General features: G+C 42.6%; 2 non-coding genes across 2 annotated transcripts; both read right to left on the reverse strand.

Moving 5' to 3' along the window:
- Positions 1–152: 152 nt before the first annotated feature.
- On the reverse strand, positions 153–235 carry trnal-uaa. The gene has a single exon. It is a non-coding gene; the product is annotated as a tRNA-Leu (tRNA).
- Positions 236–1,172: 937 nt separating this feature from the next.
- On the reverse strand, positions 1,173–1,255 carry trnal-uaa. Its single transcript has one exon. It is a non-coding gene; the product is annotated as a tRNA-Leu (tRNA).
- Between the last annotated feature and the right edge of the window lie 15,915 nt (positions 1,256–17,170).

Raw genomic sequence — 17,170 nt, forward strand, 5'->3', positions numbered from 1 at the left:
TCAGCCATCCTGATGTAAAGAACAATCAAGAGCCCAGTGAAATACTTGAAGGCGGGATAAGAGGAACAAAGTCAATTCTTTCAGCTTTCATCCAAAGAAATTTCAAATGAGTGAAACAACAATTGATAACATCCAAATGATAGATGAACTTGTACCAGGAGTGGGGTTCGAACCCACGAGGACTAATGTCCATTGGATCTTAAGTCCAACGCCTTAACCTCTCGGCCATCCTGGTGTAACAAACACAAAATCAAGGGCGCAGTCAAAATGGAATAAGGAGAACACAGTTAGATGTTTTGGCTTTGATCCAGACAATATGTAAATGAAACTTGATTACATCCAACTTTCTACCTTGATTACATCCAAAGTAAGTTTTTTCCAGGAATGCGGTTGGTACCCACAAGAACATAACATTCAATGGATTTTTATTCCAACAGTCTAAACCACTCAGCCATTATGGTGTAAAGCACAATCAAGATCCCAGTGAAATTGGAATGAGGAGCACACAGTCAGTTATTTTGGCTTTGAGCCAGACAATAACTAAATGAGACTTGTTGACATCCAAATCAAACTTAATACAAGAATGGGGTTTCGAAGCAAGAATAATAATAATTAAGTTGATAATGACTCCAACACCATAACCACCATCCTGGTGTCAAAATGTAATAAGGAGAACACAGTTAGATGTTTTGGCTTTGATCCAGACAATATGTAAATAAAACTTGATTACATCCAAATCAAACTTTCTACCAGATGTTGGTTTGGAACAAAAAAGAACATTTTAATTTCGATCATGAGTCTAACGCCTTAAACACACTGACATCCAGGTGTTTCTAAAAGACTAACAAGAGCAGCGCCAAAGTAGAAGAACTTGTCATAGTCAATTCTTTCAGATTTGATCCACGCTAATTGGAAATGAATGAAAGGTGGGTTGATTACATCCAAAGTAAGTTTTTTCCACAAATGCGGTTGGTACCCACAAGAACATAGGATTCATTGGATTTTTATTCCAACAGTCTAAACCGCTCAGCCATCCTGGTGTAAAGAACAATCAAGAGCCCAGTGAAATACTTGAAGGCGGTATAAGGGGAACAAAGTCAATTCTTTTCAGCCAAAGAAATTTCAAATGAGTGAAAGGACAATTGATAACATCTAAATGATAGATTAAATTGTACCAGGAGTGGGGTTCGAACCCACGAGGACATATGTCCATTGGATCTTAAGTACAACGCCTTAACCTCTCGGCCATCCTGGTGTAATAAAAACAAAATCAAGGGCGCAGTCAAAATGGAATAAGGAGCACTCAGTTAGATCTTTTGGCTTTGAACCAGACAATAACTTAATGAGACTTGTTGACATCCAAATCAAACTTAATACAAGAATGGGATTTCGAAGCAAGAACAATAATAATTAAGTTGATAATGACTCTGACACCATAACCACCATCCTGGTGTCAAAATGGAATAAGGAGCACACAGTTAGATCTTTTGGCTTTGATCCAGACAATATGTAAATAAAACTTGATTACATCCAAATCAAACTTTCTACCAGATGTAGGTTTGGAACAAACAAGAACATTTTAATCGTCCATTGCATCTTAAGTCCAACCCCTTAAGGCAATAGGGTGCACAGATACGTTTTTGGAGACATGAGTGGTCCATGCCACTGAGTATGTCATTCCTGAGCATACAACGGGATTGAACTCTAGTGACAATAATGATGTGATCCTCAGCCAGTTTTACAGAAAAGGAATCAATTGTAATAATAAATATGAATATCAAACTCGTTTTGGCTATTGGACATCTTATCTGTAGAGATGAAGACACTGCACGCTCAGCAGGAGTGGCTCGCAGACATGATGGCTTTAGAAAATCCTCCTATGGAAATATAGTTTCTTTTGAGTTTTTCAAAAAATTGTACATTGTTTTTGATTGGAATATTCTTAGAATTTGATTGTTCTCATTTACTTCCTGAACCATAGGGGAGGAAACGGTATTTGCTCAACACTATATGGATTGTTTGAGAGTGTTCTCCTTTGTTTCCAAACTCATCCCTCTCAAAGGGGAGGAGTCATTGTATAAGGGTGAGACGCAGATGCAGACATGGGAGGCAGATGTTTCGAGCCTCTGATATTTATTAGTATCCAGGGGTAGGCAAGAGCTTCATCAATAAGTGCAATGACGCCGTCCCCATATATCTGTTAAGAGAATTTTGTTCTCAATGTTCATAAACTGAACTTTAATTTTATGTGGGACCGTAGCGTCCCACTTGGCCAAAAGCCGTAGAAAATGCAGAGTGCCAAATTCAAATAAATTCATATGTTACATTCCCCAGTTTCTGTGTTGTAGTTTGTGTATTTGAGTGTGTTTCAGGAGATGGCTTCCTGAAATCCCCCAGCAGCTGATTGGTCGACTCCATGGCTAATTGGAGCTGACCCCGCCCCCTCGTCGGGACGCAGCTGTCTCCAGTTTCCAATGCCTTCTGAAGCTATAAAAGCCAGTGTTCTGTTGTTCAGGGGAGAGATTGTTTTTGATATAGATCATTGCTGAGAGAGGAGGTTGATGGATGGGCGGTATAGCATGTTGGTCGTTGGTATGTAATATGTTAGTTGTTGTTGGTAGCAGCTTTGGTATGTTCTGTGTTTGTTGCTTTGTCAGAGCTTCTTTAACTCTTGGAACTACCCATCCCCGGATCTGGGAGAATTGTCATCAACTACACTAATTAGCATAGCGCAAAGGTCCAAAAATATTACTAGAAAATATTCATATTCATGAAATCACAAGTAAAATATCGCGAAACACAGCTTAGCCTTTTGTTAATCACCCTGTCATCTCAGATTTTGAAATTATGCTTTGCAGCCAAAGCAAGACAAGCGTTTGTGTAAGTTTATCGATAGCCTAGCATAGCATTATGTCCAGCTAGCAGCAGGAAGCTTGGTCACGAAAATCAGAAAAGCAATCAAATTAATCATTTACCTTTGATGATCTTCGAATGTTTTCACTCACGAGACTCCCAGTTAGACAGCAAATGTTCCTTTTATTCCATAAAGATTATTTTTATACCCAAAATACCTCCGTTTGTTGGTCACGTTATGTTGAGAAATCCACCGTAAATAGCGCTCACGACAATGCCAAAATGATATCCATAATATCGACAGAAACATGGCAAACATTTTTTATAATCAATCCTCAAGGTGTTTTTCAAATATCTATTCGATAATATATCAACCTGGACAATTGGCTTTTCAGTAGGAGCGAGAGGAAAAATGACTACCACTGTCTTTTACGAATGAATCACTCAGAGCTTTCAGCTGGCCACTTACGCAATGTAGTCGTTTACGCTCATTCTTCAACATAAAGGCGTGAAACTACGTCTAAAGGCTGTAGACATCTTAGGAAATACGTAGAAAAATGAATCTGGTTGATATCCCTTTCAATGGCCAATAGGGATATATATATATATATATATATATATATATATATATATATATATATATATATATATATACCTATATATATATACCTATATATATATATACCTATATATATATATACCTATATATATATACCTATATATATATATACCTATATATATATATATACCTATATATATACCTATATATATATATGAACACAACGGTTTCAAAATAAGAGGCACTTCCTGATTGGATTCTCCTCAGGATTTCGCCTGCAATATCAGTTCTGTTATACTCAGACAATATTTTGACAGTTTTGGAAACTTTAGAGTGTTTTCTATCCTAAGCTGTCAATTATATGCATATTCTAGCATCTGGTCTCGAGAAATAGGCCGTTTACTTTGGGAACATTATTTTTCCAAAAATAAAAATAGTGCCCCCTAGTTAACCTCTTGGCCTGAGTTAGTTTTTTCTCAGTTTTGTTGTTAAGTGGATTGTTTAATATTCTGTTTCATTTTATCCCAGGGGGAGGGGAAGGCACCTAGAGTGCTTAGGCAAGAGGTCCGCGGGCATACATATACCCGTAGTATATTCACTGTCTAGGCACACTAGGTAAGACCTGGGCGGACTACCTCCTGTATTTTGGTTAGCGCACCAGGTGATGCTAAGTTAGATAGGTAGTGGGTATGCAGGGTAGATGAGGGGGGCTTTGACATTTACTTTCTTTGGTTCCGTCCAGTCCCCTTTCCCCATATTACCATGTGACGGAATAAATTCCTAGGAAACTGTAAATTCAGACTTTTGTCATCCTTACTCGCACCTACAGTCCATACCTCTTTCACCTCATGGGGAGTTGAGTTGTAGCAGGGTGTTTAGTTCCCTCTTCACAGAGGAGTGCGTAACACTATAAAAATCTAACTTTCGTGAAATCACACATGTAAGATAGGCAAATTAAAGCAACACGTGTTGTGAATCCAGCCAACATGTCAGATTTCAAAAAGGCTTTTTGACAAAAGCAATAGATGAGGATAGCACCTACGTAAACAAAAGACAGAAAACATATTTCAACCCTGCAGGCGCGACAACGCAGAAATAAAAATATAAATCATGCCTTACTTTTGACGAGCTTCTTCTGTTTGCACTCCATTATTTCCAATAAACATCAAAAATTGTCATTTTGTTCGATTAATTCCGTCCATATATATCCAAAATGTCCATTTATTCTGGCGTGTTTGATCCAGAAAAACACTGGTTCCAATTTGTGCAACGTGACTACAAAATATCTCAAAAGTTACCTATTTTTACAGTAAATCATCGATAAAATTGAAGACGGGATGATCTGTGTTCAATACAGGATGACAACAAACTGACGCTAGCTTTCTGGTCAGGCGCCTCTAACAAACAGTACACTTGAAGTGACCCTCGTTCAAGATGGCCGTACTTCTTCATTACACAAAGGAATAACCTATACCAATTTCTAAAAGACATCCAGTGGAAGAGGTAGGAACTGCAAGCAAGTCCCTTAGAAATCTGGATTCCCAATGAAATCCCGTTGAAAAGAGTGACCTAAAAAAAAAGATCTGAATGTTGTCCTCAGGTTTTCGCCTGCTACATAAGTTCTGTTATACTCACAGACATGATTCAAACAGGTTTAGGAACTTCAGGGTGTTTTCTATCCAAATCTACTAATAATATGCATGTCTTATCTTCTGGGGATGAGTAGCAGGCAGTTGAATTTGGGCATGCTTTTCATCCAAAATTCCAAATACCGCCCCTTATCCTAGAGAAGTTAACTACTCAGTCTGCAACCCAGAATTTGTAAGATATTGGTTGAAATTAAATCAGACAGAGGCCCAGCCTACAATAGTTAAATATTTATTCACAGGAACGTTCTGAAGTCCACAATACAAAGACATCCATTTTTTTGCGGCGCACATATGGTCTCCCTACCCAGCCGACATAGGTTAGAGGCCATGAGACCAAATCTCTCAGTGGTCCCTAGACAAGGTCGGCACCGAATTTTGCTCAGACCGTCTGTGTTTAAGATACTGTAGAGACATATTGTTTTACTGATAAATTACACAATTTCATGCAATTATATGGTTTCAGGGTGGAGTATTCTAATCATTCATTTAAACATAAATCCCATGAACAATATATTTTTATTTTACCTTTATTTAACTAGGCAAGTCAGTTAACCTCTTGCTCCTACATGGCACGCAGGCGTCCCATCTAGAGCTCTGGAAATGCAAATGCACTACGCTAAATGCTAATAGTATTAGTTAAAACTCAAACGTTCATTAAAATACACATGCAGGGTATTGAATTAAAGCTACACTCGTTGTGAATCCAGGCAACAAGTCAGATTTTTAAAATGCTTTTCGGCGAATGCATGAGAAGCTATTATCTGATAGCATGTAACACCCCAAAAGACCCGCAGGGGACGTAAACAAAATAATTAGCATAGTCGTCGCTACACAAACCGCACAAATAAAATAGAAAACATTCATTACCTTTGACCATCTTCTTTGTTGGCACTCCTAGATGTCCCATAATCACTATTGGGTCTTTTTTTCGATTAAATCGGTCCATATATAGCCTAGATATCGATCTATGAAGACAGTGTGATAAATGGAAAAAAATAGCGTTTCATAACGTAACGTCATTTTTTAAAATTCAAAAAGTCGACGATAAACTTTCACAAAACACTTCGAAATACTTTTGTAATGCAACTTTAGGTATTAGTACACGTTAATAAGCGATAAAATTCATCAGGAGGCGATGTAACTTCTATAACTTTCGGTCTCGAAAAGATGTCTGGAGAGAGCTCGACCAAAACATCCGGTCGGAGACCGGAGGGAATCGATTCCCTTGATTCAGTTCGACCAAGAATCAAAGCTGAATCAAATGACAAGACTAGACATCGTGTGGAAGCTGTAGGCACTGAAACCTCGGCCTCGTGTAATTCGGTTCACTTTGAACAATTCCTGGAAGTGGCGCAAGGATATTTATTTCCATTTTCAGTGATCAGATTTTCTTGCACTTTACAATGAAACGCATGTTCTGTTACATTCACAGCCGTGATTGAACCAGTTTTATAAACGTCTGAGTGTTTTCTATCCAAACATACTAATCATATGCATATACTATATTCCTGGCCTGAGTAGCAGGGCGCTGAAATGTTGCGCGATTTTTAACAGAATGTTCGAAAAAGTAGAGGGTCGACTGAAGAGGTTAAGTACAAATTCTTATTTTCAATGAAGGCCTAGGAACAGTGGGTTAACTGCCTGTTCAGGGGCAGAACGACAGTTTTGTACCTTGTCAGCTCGGGGATTTGAACTTGCAACCAGAAGCCATGGATACAGGCAACATCCGCATCGAGCTGAAGGCTAGAGCTGCCACTTTCAAAGAGCGGCAGTCTAATCCGGACGCTTATAAGAAATCCCTCTATGCCCTCAGACGAACCATCAAACAAGCAAAGCGTCAATACAGGATTAAGATTTGAATCCTATACACCGGCTCTGACGCTCGTCAGATGTGGCAGGGCTTGAAAACTACTATGGACTACAAAGGAAAACCCAGATGTGAGCTGCCCAGTGACGTGAGCCTACCAGTCGAGCTAAATACCTTTTATGCTTGCTTGAAGGCAAGTAACACTGAAGCATACATGAGAGTACCAGCTGTTCTGGATGACTGTGTGATAACGCACTCGGTAGCCGATATGAACCAAACTTTTGAACAGGTCAACATTCACAAAGCAGCAGGGCCAGACGGATTACCAGGATGTGTACTCAAAGCATGCACGGACCAACTGTCAAGTGTCTTCACTGACATTTTCACCCTCTCCCTGACTGAGTCTGTAATACCCACATGTTTCAAGCAGGTCACCATAGTCCCTATGCCCAAGGAAGCCAAGATAACCTGCCTAAATGATTATCGCCCCGTGGAACGTTGGTAGCCATGAAGTGCTTTAAAAGGCTGGTCATGGCTATCAACAGCATCAACAGCATCCTCCCGGACACCCTAGACCCACTTCAATTTGTATACAGTCCCAACGTCCCAACGTATCCATAGATGACGCAGTCTCAATCGCACTACAGACTGCCCTTTCTTATCTGGACAAAAGGAACACCTATGTGAGAATGCTGTTTGACTATAGCTCAGCGTTCAACACTATAGTGCCCACGAAGTTCATCACTAAGCTAAGGATTCTGGGACTAAACACCTCCCTCTGCAACTGGATCGTGGGCTTCCTGACGGGCCGCCCCCAGGTGGTAAGAGTAGGCAACAACACGTCTGCCACGCTGTTCCTTAACACTGGGGCCCCTCACAGGTGTGTACTTAGTCTCCTCGTGTATTCCCTGTTCACCCACAACTGCGTGGCCAAACATGACTCCAACACCATCATTAAGTTTGCTGACGACAACAGTGGTAGGCCTGATCACCGACAACGATGAGACGGCCTATAGGGGGGAGGTCAGAGACCTGGCAGTGTAGTGCCAGGACAACAACCTCTCCCTCAATGTGAGCAAGACAAAGGAGCTGATTGTGGACTACAGGAAAAGGTGGGCCGAACAGGCCCCCATTAACATCGACAGGGCTGTAGCGGAGCAGGTTGAGACTTAAGTTCCTTGTTGTCCACATCACCAACAGACAGTCATGAAGAGGGCACGACCAAACCTTTGCCCCCTCATTAGAATGAAAAGATTTGGCATGGTCCCCAGGTCCTCAAAAACTTCTATTGCTCCAGCGTCGAGAGCATCCTGACAGGTTGCATCACCGCCTGATATGGCAACTGCTCGGCATTTGACCGTAAGGCACTACAGTGCGAACAGCCCAGTACATCACTGGGCCCAAGCTTTCTGCATTTACATTACATTTACATTTAAGTCATTTAGCAGACGCTCTTATCCAGAGCGACTTACAAATTGGTGCATTCTCCTTATGACATCCAGTGGAACAGTCATTTTACAATAGTGCATCTAAATCTTAAAGGGGGGTGAGAGGGATTACTTATCCTATCCTAGGTATTCCTTAAAGAGGTGGGGTTTCAGGTGTCTCCGGAAGGTGGTGATTGACTCCGCTGTCCTGGCGTCGTGAGGGAGTTTGTTCCACCATTGGGGGGCCAGAGCAGCGAACAGTTTTGACTGGGCTGAGCGGGAGCTGTACTTCCTCAGTGGTAGGGAGGCGAGCAGGCCAGAGGTGGATGAACGCAGTGCCCTTGTTTGGGTGTAGGGCCTGATCAGAGCCTGGAGGTACTGAGGTGCCGTTCCCCTCACAGCTCCGTAGGCAAGCACCATGGTCTTGTAGCGGATGCGAGCTTCAACTGGAAGCCAGTGGAGAGAACGGAGGAGCGGGGTGACGTGAGAGAACTTGGGAAGGTTGAACACCAGTCGGGCTGCGGCGTTCTGGATGAGTTGAAGGGGTTTAATGGCACAGGCAGGGAGCCCAGCCAACGCCGAGTTGCAGTAATCCAGACGGGAGATGACAAGTGCCTGGATTAGGACCTGCGCCGCTTCCTGTGTGAGGCAGGGTCGTACTCTGCGGATGTTGTAGAGCATGAACCTACAGGAACGGGCCACCGCCTTGATGTTGGTTGAGAACGACAGGGTGTTGTCCAGGATCACGCCAAGGTTCTTAGCGCTCTGGGAGGAGGACACAATGGAGTTGTCAACCGTGATGGCGAGATCATGGAACGGGCAGTCCTTCCCCGGGAGGAAGAGCAGCTCCGTCTTGCCGAGGTTCAGCTTGAGGTGGTGATCCGTCATCCACACTGATATGTCTGCCAGACATGCAGAGATGCGATTCGCCACCTGGTCATCAGAAGGGGGAAAGGAGAAGATTAGTTGTGTGTCGTCTGCATAGCAATGATAGGAGAGACCATGTGAGGTTATGACAGAGCCAAGTGACTTGGTGAGATAGGTTGAAGGTTTGAGCAGAGGGAAGAGATGATAGGATGGAAGAGGAGAGAGTAGCGGGGGAGAGAGAGCGAAGGTTGGGACGGCGCGATACCATCCGAGTAGGGGCAGTGTGGGAAGTGTTGGATGAGAGCGAGAGGGAAAAGGATACAAGGTAGTGGTCGGAGACTTGGAGGAGAGTTGCAATGAGGTTAGTGGAAGAACAGCATCTAGTAAAGATAAGGTCGAGCGTATTGCCTGCCTTGTGAGTAGGGGGGGAAGGTGAGAGGGTGAGGTCAAAAGAGGAGAGGAGTGGAAAGGAGGCAGAGAGGAATGAGTCAAAGGTAGACGTGGGGAGGTTAAAGTCGCCCAGAACTGTGAGAGGTGAGCCGTCCTCAGGAAAGGAGCTTATCAAGGCATCAAGCTCATTGATGAACTCTCCGAGGGAACCTGGAGGGAGATAAATGATAAGGATGTTAAGCTTGAAACGGCTGGTAACTGTGACAGCATGGAATTCAAAGGAGGCGATAGACAGATGGGTAAGGGGAGAAAGTCGATAAAAGACAGCACTGTGCAGCCATCTTCATCGACCTGGCCAAGGCCTTCATACATTTACATTTACATTTAAGTCATTTAGCAGACGCTCTTATCCAGAGCGACTTACAAATTGGTGCATTCACCTTATGACATCCAGTGGAACAGCCACTTTACAATAGTGCATCTAAATTTTTAAGGGGGGTAGAAGGATTACTTTATCCTATCCTAGGTATTCCTTAAAGAGGTGGGGTTTCAGGTGTCTCCGGAAGGTGGTGATTGATTCCGCTGTCCTGGCGTTGTGAGGGACGCTGTCAATCACTGTATATTTATCGGCAGACTCAATAGCCTCGGTTTTTCTGACTACTGCCTCGCCTGATTCACCAACTACTTTGCAGACAGAGTTCAGTGTGTCAAATCGTAGGGCATGTTGTCCGGACCTCTGGCAGTCTATGGGGGTACCACAGGGTTAAATTCTCAGGCCGACTCTTTTCTCTGTATTTATCAATGGTGTCGCTCTTGCTGCGGACGATTCCCTGATCCACCTCTACGCAGACGTCACCATTCTGTATACTTCTGGCCCTTTCTTGGACACAGTGCTAACTAACCTCCAAACGAGCTTCAATGCCATACAACACTCCTTCCGTTGCCTCCAACTGCTCTTAAATGCTAGTAAAACCAAATGCATGCTTTTCAACCGTTCGCTGCCCGCACCCGCCCGCCCGACTAGCATCACCACCCTGGACAGTTCCGACCTAGAATATGTGGACAACTATAAATACCTAGGTGTCTGGCTAGACTGTAAACTCTCCTTCCAGACTCATATTAAACATCTCCAATCCAAAATCAAATCTAGAATCGGCTTTCTATTTCGCAACAAAGCTTCCTTTACTCACGCCGTCAAACTTAACCTAGTAAAACTGACTATCCTACCGATCTTCGACTTCGGCGATGTCATCTACAAAATAGCTTCCAACACTCTACTCAGCAAACTGGATGCAGTCTATCACAGTGCCATCCGTTTTGTTACCAAATCACCTTATACCACCCACTACTGCAACCTGTATGCTCTAGTCGGCTGGCCCTCACTACATATAAGTCTATGCTAGGTAAAGCTCTGCCTTATCTCAGTTCACTGGTCACGATAACAACACCCACCCATAGCACACGTTCCAGCAGGTATATCTCACTGATCATCCCCAAAGCAAACACCTCATTTGGCCACCTTTCCTTCCAGTTCTCTGCTGCCAGTGACCGGAACGAATGGGAAAATCGCTGAAGTTGGAGACTTTTATTTCCCTAACCAATTTTAAACATCAACTATCTGAGCAGCTAACCGATCACTGCAGCTGTACATAGTCCATCTGTAAATAGCCCACCCTAATCTACCTACCTCATCCCCATACTGTTTTTATTTTATTTACTTTTCTGCTCTTTTGCACACCAGTATCTCATCATCTGCTCATTTATCACTCCAGTGTTAATCTGCTAAATTGAATTTATTCGCTCCTATGGCCTATTTATTGCCTACCTCCTCATGCCTTTTGCACACACTGTATATATACTTTCTTTTATTTTACTGTTTCATTGACTTGTTTGTGTTATTGGCTCATTTATTGTTTACTCCATGTGTAACTCTGTGTTGTTATCTGTGTCACACTGCTTTGCTTTATCTTGGCCAGGTCGCAGTTGCATAAGAGAACTTGTTCTCAACTAGCCTACCTGGTTAAATAAAGTTGAAATAAAAATAAACAGAGAAACTGTGTTATTCTGTTTGTAGGACAGCGAAGTTAAAAGAGGAGTGACACAGGTGTGTGTGTGCTCTTATCATACAGTGCTGAGGTGTGATGATTAGATCCAAGAATGTGTGAGTTATTTTCATGCCTTTGTTTTAATATTTAGGGCCATGCAAAGTGAAGTTAATTATATGATAGGAGACACTGGGGCTCTTGGTAGAATAAAAGTTGTTTAAACGCTGATCATTCAGTCATTGGAAAACAGCTCTCCTGGCGTATATATTTGTATGTCATAATTGGTGAATGTTCTGTGCTGTTAAGACTTAGGATATTTTGCATTCTTTATTTCGTGAAGATTTCTGGTGTGTACCATTTGTTAATTGCATTATTGTAATAAATCTGAATACTTTGAGATGGATAGTGTTGAATTATTTTTTGGTGAATGTCTAATGCTAAATCTTGTTCACAATGTACGTTGCATATATGCTTAGTCTCTAACTATGCATCTCTGAGTCAAGGTTAACTCAATAATTTAATGCTAGGACATTGATTGCAAGATATTAGCTCCTTGTTCCTTAGCCTCTTAATAAATCCATAACGGTAAACCTGTACACGTGCATCTTATACTATTCAGTGGTGATGCAAGGCTCGCAACCTTGGCTATACCCACAGGATACAGTAATGGCCCTATATCATTCACATGATAATGGAGTCAGACTGATAAATTAAGTTTATTATTATGATCAACATTGGATCATTTCCATCCACCCACATAATAGTGACACACACACACGCACAAACACACACACACACACACACACAGTTGGTTGCACTTGCTACAGGGCCTACATATGTGAAGGCAGCTAAGTATTTTGTCCAAACTGTATCTGAGTTGTTTATGTTATATCAGGATCAATGGGTGATTTGGAGTGGGATGGGGGAGAGCTCCATAGTCTTCATTTTTATAAATGTATAATTTTAACCTTTATTTAACTAGGGAAGTCAGTTTGTTGAGGCACAGCCTACAGTACAAAATACAACAATCAAAGCAGATTGTACTGAACCATCATCTCGAGCCTTGTCATTCCACCTCCCTGCCACAAGGTAAAATATCATTACAATGGATATGTATCATGACCTAGCTAGCTTTTTCATTTAACCAGGCAAGTCAGTTAAGAACAAATTCTTATTTACAATGACGGCCTAGGAACAGTAGGTTAACTGTCTTGTTCAGGGCAGACTGACAGATTTGTACCTTGTCAGCTCTGGGATTCAATCTAGCAACCTTTCGGTTACTAACCCAACGCGCTACCCGCTAGGCTACCTGCCTGCCCATTAGTAAATATGAAAGATTGATATCTATGATTAAAAATAGAAATTGACACAGTAATTTACACTGATTGTACAAAACATAAAGAACTGCTCTTTCCATGACATAGACTGAGCAGATGAATTGAGGTGTAAGCTGTGATCCTTTATTGATGTCACTTGCTAAAACCAATTCAATCAGTGTATATAAAGGGGAGGAGACAGGTTAATAAAGAAGGATTTTAAACCTTGAGACAATTGAGATATGGATTGGGAATGTGTGCCATTCAGAGGGTGAATTGGCAAGACAAAATATTTAAGTGCCCTTGAACGGATTTGGTAGTAGACGCCAGGTGCACTGGTTTGTGTCAACAACTGCAACACCACTGGGTTTTTCAAACAACAGTTCACCGTGTGTATCAAGAATGGCCCACCACCCAAAGGGCATCCATCCTTTTTGACACAACTGTGGGAAGCATTGAGGTGCAACTCAACATTAGGAAGGTGGTCTTAATATTTTGTACACTCAGTATAGCTTGGAAAGTTGCAACAGTTAGCTTACACATCGATGTATTGAATGTCGATGTCCTGAACATCAATGTACTGAATGTCAACAATCAAACTTTTATTCAATATGAAAATAAACTCTTCCATAATCAGATATCTATAATTAAAATGTTAAACTTTTCCTCCTTTTCTTAAAGAAGTTATGACGCTATGTCTATTTATTGTTAACGTTCAACTGAACAGCCAAGAAAGTGTTTGCAGTCATTGTTATTAGGAGAGAAGGTTGAAAGTGAGTTTGGAAACAAAAGCTCCTTTTCTAATATATTATTCAGGTTAATCGATATTTGTCTGATTGGGGAACAATGGTTCTGATTAAACGGATGTGTTACCATACATTAGTTAAATCATCTCTGATAAAGTAAAACATTTTTATTGTGTAAACATTTGTATGAACATAACAAGATTCAACAACTGAGACATAAACTGAACAAGTTCCACAGACATGTGACTAACAGAAATGAAATAGTGTGTCCCTGAACAAAGGGGGGGTATCAGTATATGGTGTGGCCATCAGCTGCATTTAGTACTGCAGTGCATCTCCTCATGGACTGCACCAGATTTGCCAGTTTTGCTGTGAGATGTTACTCCACTCTTCCACCAAGGCACCTGCAACATTTCTGGGGAGAATGGCCCTAGCCCTCACCCTCCGATCCAACAGGTCCCAGACGTGCTCAATGGGATTGAGATCCAGGCTCTTCGCTGGCCATGGCAGACCACTGACATTCCTGTCTTGCAGGAAATCACGCACAGAACGAGCAGTATGGCTGGTGGCATTGTCATGCTGGAGGGTCATGTCAGGATGTGGTCCTTCTGTAGCTCAGTTGGTAGAGCATGGCGCTTGTAATGCCAGGGTAGTGGGTTCAGTCCCCGGGACCACCCATACGTAGAATGTATGCACACATGACTGTAAGTTGCTTTGGATAAAAGCGTCTGCTAAATGGCATATATTAGGATGAGCCTGCAGGAAGGGTACCACATGAGGGAGGAGGGTGTCTTCCCTGTAACAAACAGCGTTGAGATTGCCTGCAATGACAACAAGCTCAGTCCGATGATGCTGTGACACACAGCTCCAGACCATGACGGACTCTCCACCTCCAAATCTATCCCGCTCCAGAGTACAGGCCTCGGTGTAATGCTCATTACTTTGACGATAAACGCAAATCCGATCATCACCCCTGGTGAGACAAAACCGCGACTCGTCAATGAAGATACATTTTTTTGCCAGCCCTGTCTGGTCCAGCGACGGTGGGTTTGTGCCCATATGCAACGTTGTTGCCGGTGATGTCTGGTGAGGACCTGCCTTACAACAGGCCTACAAACCCTCAGTCCAGCCTCTCTCAGCCTATTGCGGACAGTCTGAGCACTGATGGAGGGATTGTGTGTTCCTGGTGTAACTTGGGCAGTTGTGGTTGTCATCCTGTACCTGTCCCGCAGGTGTGATTTTTGGATGTATCGATCCTGTGCAGGTATTGTTACACATGGTCTGCCACTGCGAGGATGATCAGCTGTCCGTCCTTTCTCCCTATAGTGCTGTCTTAGGCGTCTCACAGTACGGACATTGTAATTTTTTGCCCTGGCCACATCTGCAGTCCTCATGCCTTCTTGCAGCATTCATGTGACTCCTCTCTTTGGCTAGAAAATGTTTTTTTGTGACTAGGCTCTGACCTAACATAATGATAAGGTGTGCTTTCTCTGTAAAGCCTTTCTGAAATTGGACATGATGGGCAGATTAACATAAAGTTAAGCTTTAATTTGGGGCGTTGCACCTGTGAATATATGATAGTTAAATATTTCAAAAAAATATTTTTGAATTTCGTGCTCTGCCTTTTCAGCAGATGTTGTCGAGGGGTTCCGCTAGCAGTTCCAAGAGCACTAGTATTCAGCTAGCAAGACATTACCATCAATCTGGAAGTACTAACAGGCTAACATGACCATACAAGGACATATGACAATCAATGGTGAAGCAGGGAACCGAGCGGGGTATCAGACAGACATAGGTGAGGTAATGACAGAGGTGATTGCGTCCAGGTGAGTCCAACAATCTCTAGTGTGCGTAATGATTGTGGCAGGAGTGTGTAATTCTGGGGAGCCTGGCCCCCCTCAAGCGCCAGGGTGGGAAGAGCGGGAGCAGGCTTGACCTCCCCAGGGGCGAGCCTGAAATCCCGACGAACCAGCAGAGGCGTGAGAGCCTAGCGAGCTGGCTGAGCTGTGGGAGACCGATGATCTGGCTGAGGCGTAACAGCCTGATGAGCCAGCTGGGCATAAAAACCTGATGATCAGGCTGAGGCCTGACATGGGATGGGGCAAGAAACCTCTTGAACCAGCTACGGCGTGACAGCCCGACGAGCTGGCTTAGGCACCCCTGGTTTCATTGGTGGCGGCCCCCGGACCCGAAGTCACCACCAACCGGAAAACCATCATTCCCCGATGCTTCGTTTGGTGGCTTCAGCATTCTGTAAAGACCTACGCTGGAGTAGAGAAGCAGGTACGATGATGCAGGGGTTCTTCACTTGATCGACTCTAACTTTGTCAAATAAGCACCAATCGGGGTCAAACAAAGCTAACTAGATAGCCAATCAATCAATACGGAAGTATCCGGAAACCCTGTATACGTCGCAAAATGTAGCTGCTAACTTTGTGCGACAGCATACCTTTTCCTTTTGGACAAAAATTATAAGAATATTCAGAGTTATGCAGTTATGATAACCAGTCCAAGTTTACAGATTTGATGATATTCTTGCAGAAATGTTTTATATGAATGCAAATGTCTCCTTCGATTTGCCCAAATGTACCTAGGTGACACACTAAATGTCATGTAGTTTGCTCATACTTCAAGTTATCGGTCTGACTTTGCACACACTGCTGCCATCTTGTGGACACCATCAGAATAACAACCAGAGTGGTGGCTCGAAGTGGGATCTTTCTGTTGCATTTCAAAGATGGTGGTAGAATTTTTTTGTTTGTTTTTTCTTTCTATTTTCTTCTAGCAGATCTATTGTGGTATATTCTCCTACATTCAATTCACATTTCCACAAACTTCAAAGTGTTTCCTTTAAAATGGTACCAAGAATATTAATTTCCTTGCTTCAGGGCCTGAGCTACAGGCAGTTAGATTTGGGTATGCAATTGTTGGCCCCCAAAAATTTAAAAGGGGCTATCCCTAAGACACTCTAGCTAACACTTTAAAAGTATGATGTTGACATAATCAGTCCAATCAAAGCTACTGTAGATATAAAGTGATTTGATGTAATTTTATCTGTGGACAATGACCTTGAGCCTTCTTGGATGGGCACTTCTAATGTGGCAGCACCCATGAGCTCTCCCTGTAGATTTTGCCGTGATGTTGTGTCCCCATGTGTGACAGAACACAAAACCAATCACAGCGCATCTAGAGAACATTACCAACCCCTACGCTCCGTATTTTCCACTGGCTACCCCACACCACAGAAAGCACTGAACTAGTCTGAAACACCTGCATTTTGGAGCTCCCTTTTGATGGGACGCCGATCCTTAAGAAGTTTCAGAAAACTAGCAGTCATCATCATCAACTAAGTCGACAATCTACTGGCAAATCATTTTCGGTATTTTTAAAATTAAGAGAAATTATTGATAAAATGTATCGGTGCTCATTGGCCATTGGGCATAAAAATTACACAAGAAGTTGACATTTCCAAATTCAACAATGAGTGGTTTGGAAGGAATCAGTGGCTAAA

The sequence above is a fragment of the Oncorhynchus gorbuscha genome, linkage group LG10 (assembly GCF_021184085.1).
Source record: "Oncorhynchus gorbuscha isolate QuinsamMale2020 ecotype Even-year linkage group LG10, OgorEven_v1.0, whole genome shotgun sequence".
NCBI classification, from domain to species: Eukaryota; Metazoa; Chordata; class Actinopteri; order Salmoniformes; family Salmonidae; genus Oncorhynchus; species Oncorhynchus gorbuscha.